The 5,689-nt window shown below is 32.5% G+C and overlaps 1 long non-coding RNA gene across 1 annotated transcript; it reads left to right on the top strand.

Moving 5' to 3' along the window:
- LOC109843403 lies at nt 3,298-4,050 on the top strand. The gene is made up of 2 exons (XR_002247669.1): nt 3,298-3,492; nt 3,786-4,050. It is a non-coding gene; the product is annotated as an uncharacterized LOC109843403 (long non-coding RNA).

The raw sequence follows: 5,689 nt of genomic DNA, 5'->3' as shown, positions 1-5,689 counted from the left end.
CCCCCCCCCCCCAAAAAAAAAAAAAAAAACTTAAAATGAGTAAATCTTTGTTCGTCAAATTTAGAGTGTTGTAGTTAATCTATCTCAACTTCAAATTTTTGATTTAATCCTATGATTTTTTTCTCAATTAACCCCTCAAAACTAATATCATTGAGTTAAATTCATTATGTGATAAGTATTTGACTTCGAAAGGCCAAAATATCCCTCAACCATAAAAGAATTAGCTTGTTTTTACTAGATGAAAGAAAAAAAGTGAAGATTTAGAGGTAAAAAAATTATAAATTGGACGTAATATTTTATTATCGGTTGAGAGTTTTTTTTTTTAACTAAAATGGCTTTCTTCAACAGAGAATTTTGAAAAAACCACATATTAAAGTCTTCTACATTAAGGGGGTTTGTTAAAAGATATGTAAAAGATTAGAAGAGTTTTTATAAGACACGCTAAGTCGAAGGGTGTTCTCTAAAATCGCATCAAAGTTGAGAGAGGTTATCTACAACACATCTATAGTTAGAGAGCTCTGTCAAATTAAATTAGTTGAGTGGTTTTTTTTAGACATTCCTCATAGTTGAGAGAGTTTTTAAAAAATTAGCTATTCTTTTAAATTTATCTTATTTATATATTTGTCCCTCAAATGTTTTATAATTCAATATTAGTCCCTAAATTGTAAGCAATTGTAAAATTTTAAGGGAATAATATAGAATTATCGGAGATTTAAAATCAAAGAAATAATATCTAAATTATCTTTAAATATTGCTCTTATAGGCAATATATGAAATATCGGCCGATATATTACTATATCGACTAATATAAAATGTTAAATACTTTATCTTGATAATATTTATGGTTTTATATTTTTTTATTTGGGGATTTTTTTCTCATATATCGAGCATTATCGAAAATATTGACTGGTATAACAAAATCAAGTTATTTTTAATTTGACTGTGGGTTTGGTATTGGGTTGTGTTTGGAAACCAAAACTAAACCACAAGTCACAAAAACCATAATTCATAGCCCAAATCTCTCCACTCTCAGCTCTCCTAAATCTTAAGCATATATCTTGATGCAAATTCTTATGTTGAAAATCCATCAATATCTGAGATTATAGATTACAATGTTATATTATGTATGATCATTATCTCATATGACACCCAGATATTTTTTACATAACTCCGATTATTGCAATCAAATGTCATGAATTTTATTTGTCCAGCATTTATATGATGCCCAACACTTTGTAATAGTCATTCGAAAGCCTCTTTTAAAGCTTTCTAATCAAAGTATATGAATTCAGAAATAATTCAAAATCTTAAGATTATTCAAAATATGATGCTTTAATTTTTCCACATTTCCTCTAGTATATAAATATAAGATAACCCTTTGGCCTCATATTATATGATGTATATTATTTATCAAAGATATCGCATACTATTGCTTGTGGTTAACAAAGGCTTTAAATCTTTATTGGCTTAATTAAATTAAATATCTTACAGTTTATAAAAGTTTTAATTACATACCTACACTTGTATCTTTTTGCACTTAAATATCCTAATATTTTTTTAAAAATTGCATGTTTGTACCTTCTATACGCAATAATACTATTTGTAATTTTCCTATATGAATATAATGGTATAATTTTACGATAATTCGATATTTTCTACTCTTTCTATTAATAATCTATTAACATGCAGTTATCTATTAATATATTATTAGACATTACTAATAATTAATATGAGAGTTTTACAATAATATTAGAAGTTTTAGGGACCAAGTGAGACAAACTTGAAGTGGCATATAATATGATTAATTAACAACAATAGTTAATTTAGTTTAGTTAGGATTAAACTATAATATTTTAAAAAATAGGGGTAATATAGTCCATAGAAAGATTTTCTATAACTTCCTTTTTTAGAGGGAGTAAAATTCTAAGCAAAGTATATAATTTCATTTATAATTCAAAATCTTAAGACTTATTCAAAATATGATGCTTAAAATTTTCCACATCTTCTGTACTATATAAATATAAGCTAAGCCTCTCGCCTCATATTATATGATGAATATTATTTATCAAATGGATCACATACTATTGCTTGTGGTTAACAAATGCTTCAAATTTTATAGGCTTAATTAAACATAAATACCTTACAGCTTACGAAAGTTACACTCATATACCTCCACTTATATCTTAATGCATTTAAATATCCTAATATTTTCTAAAATTGCATGTTTGTACTTATGTACGCAAGAATACTCTTTATAATTTTCTTATGTGAGTGCCATGGTATAATTTTAGGATAATTTTATATTTTCTACTCCTTCCAAAATAATTTATTAACTTGCAATTGTCTATTAATATAGTATTATGCATTATTAATAATAAATATGTGAGTTTTATAATAGCTTGGAAGTTTTAGGGCCAAGTTAGACAAAATTGAAGTGACATATAATATGATTAATTAATAATGATAATTAATTTAGTTAATTTATGATTAGAATATAATATTAAAAAAGAATAGGGGCAATATAGTCCACGAAAAGTTTTTTCACAACTCCCTCTTTTAAAGGGAGTATGATATGATATGATATCATTCGTTAGATTTTCTATTCGTGTTTCTATCATTTTCATTAACTTTACCATTTAACAAGGATATATATGAAAAAGAATTAATAGTTTATATTGGATTCAGCCAAAGTATCATTTACTTCTTTGAGGAAGGAATTATTGAATGATCTTTCGAACGTGAGCAAATTATATGATTCTGAATGCGACCAGCTATGCTATCTCATGGTAGAAATGAACACGTGTTATCCTACAGTGGACGGATATACACCCAAAAAAATCAACATAGGGTTCAAACCGCATAATTTTGTGCCACCATTTTCATGAAAGAATCTCTACAGGTTTACGTGGCTCATCCTTGACCATAACTTTGTCGTTGCACGGGAGAAAAAATACTGTAACCTGAATTTTAAATTGGCAGGAAAAAAAAAGCTCTTACCCGACTCAATCATTAGTGACTGATATTATTGTCTTAGTGGCTCGTTAGAGTTTGCTCCCTGCTTAAATCCTCAATTGAAAGCTAGTTGAATACGACAGCTGTGGAAAATAATCTACCAAGGGGGTTATTCATTGGTGTAAATTTGGTGATAATAGGATAATTTTTGGAACACTTTTTGGTGCTATTCACTGGTGTAATTAGAATTGGAGTTAACTTTGTGGTGTTATTTTTTTGTTGGAGTAATTGTGGGACAAATATCCCACTTTCCCCCAAATTATCCCAACTATATAAAGACCTCTCAAACCCCATCCTTAAAATTACCCCAACTCATTTGCTGGAACAATAGGGGGTAATTCTTGCCCTCTCACCCTCCGTACAGCGTCTCCTCTTCCATCGTTCTTCCAGCGACCTCTCTCTCGTCTTCGGCAGTCTCCATCGAGGCGGCGCTCTGCTGGGACTACGACGAGAAAGTGCACACCGCCAACAAGCTCGCCGGTGAGTATATACCTATCTTCAGTTTCCCACACTTCTGCTAGGGTTTCTCTCTCTTAAAATTCCATAGAACTCTTTTTTTTCCTCTCTAAATTATTCTAGAAGATGAAGTTGACAGTGAAGACTCTCAAAGGGACGCACTTCGATCTCCAAGTTCAGTCGTCCGATACAGTAATCTCCCCCTAGGATTTTTTTTGGGGGAATTTTTTACTTTCTTTTGATCCTTTACTAGCGTTCAATCTACTAGCTTTATTGTGTATCTAACATCGAATTGTTTTTCGAATAAAATGTAATAGCGGTGAAGAAGAACATCGAAGCGATTCAGGGCAGAGGTAATTACCCATGGGACAAGCAATTGTTGATTCATAGCGGAAAAGTTCTCAAGGATGAGACGACATTAGAAGAGAACCAAGTGGCAGTGAAGATGGGTTTCTTGTTGTAATGCTCAGCAATGTATTGGGATTTTTTTCTTTCTTTTTGTCCAGAATTATCCATGATTTTTTTGCGGAGTATGTTGCTTAAAATTACTCAGAATCAAATTTGATGCAGGGGGGTTATTTATTTAAATATTGGACAAATTTTGAAAATCAACCTTTTTGGCAATTTAAATAGCAAAACCGACCTCATATGGTTTTATTCAGCAAAACCGACCCTTTTCTTCCGAAAAGGGTCGGTTTTGCTGAGGTGTAATTTTTACAAAATGCACGGGACTTCTAGTCCCGTGCATTTCAAAGCTGGGTTGAAATGCACGGGACTAGCAGTCCCGTGCATTTCAACCCAACTTCAATTTTTACGCCCAACTTCATTTGATACCTAACTTCCAAGTTCCAAACTAAATCTCTAATTTCCCTATATAACTAAGACAACCCTAAATCTCCAGGATCTCGTTTCTCTGCAATTAAAAACCCAGAGCACCGATCACTAAGAATAAAAAATTGAACGGAATAAAAAAAACCCATTTTAATAGACAGTGCCAAGTTCAAATAGATCAGTTGCTGATTCTGAGGATTCAAGCGACGCCACGAGGATTTTGATGAGGAGAAACGAACGGTGGATGGGGCGGACACGTGGAGGCACTGATTGCTTGTACAAGGCAGTAAAGGATCGAGGTGTGGGGCCCGGCGCTTTAAAGCCTTGAATCCCGTCCAGTGTTGAATAATAAGCTGCCACGTGAGAGATTTTGGGTGGGGTAACGTTGTTTCGTGTTTTGGGGGAGAATGGAATGAGAAAAAGGAAGAACTGTTTTTCGAGGATGGGTCTTTTTGTTGCCATCGGAGGAGATCGCTGTTGCAATTTCAAATGAAATGCACGGGACTGCTAGTCCCGTGCATTTCAACCCAGCTTTGAAATGCACGGGACTAGCAGTCCCGTGCATTTTGTAAAAATTACGCCGCAGCAAAACCGACCCTTTTCGGAAGAAAAGGGTCGGTTTTGCTGAATAAAACCATATGAGGTCGGTTTTGCTATTTAAATTGCCAAAAAGGTTGATTTTCAAAATTTGTCCTTAAATATTTGACGTAATATCAAGTTAAACTTGAACTTAATTGATTTATAAATATCATATTATAAAAAAGATGTCATACCAATTATCCCAATCAAATTGTCCCATTATCCTATTTTACCCTCACTTTATCCCTCTCAAATTATCCCATTGGAACAATTAACCCAATTTGCCCCAAATTACCCCAATAAATAACCCCCTCCCCCCACCCCACCCCACCCCAAAAGACTAGGAGAAAGGATATAAATATTCATAAATATTTGCATTTGCATCTAGGAGGATGCGGATAGAGAGATCAAACATCTACATCCTTTAGGTTACACATGTATTTTTGAATTGGGTTAATTGCAAGCAAACCTCTTATAATCATTCAATCACACAAAGAGAATCCATGTAGTTCTATTGTTACGAATAAACTCCATGTAGCTTTATATGTTGTGAATAAAACCTTGAGCGAATTTTTTTTTATTCTTAAAATCTAAAAATATTTGAGGAGACGGGCATATAGTTCTATCGGTGAGGATAGACACCTCCTATTCAATCACACAAAGAGAATCCATGTAGTTCTATTGTTACGAATAAACTCCATGTAGCTTTATATGTTGTGAATAAAACCTTGAGCGAATTTTTTTTTATTCTTAAAATCTAAAAATATTTGAGGAGACGGGCATATAGTTCTATCGGTGAGGATAGACACCT

The sequence above is a fragment of the Asparagus officinalis genome, chromosome 5, assembly GCF_001876935.1.
Source record: "Asparagus officinalis chromosome 5, Aspof.V1, whole genome shotgun sequence".
Lineage (NCBI taxonomy): Eukaryota > Viridiplantae > Streptophyta > Magnoliopsida > Asparagales > Asparagaceae > Asparagus > Asparagus officinalis.
Note: the sequence above shows the minus strand (reverse complement) of the source record. Positions and strands in the feature narration are given on the sequence as shown.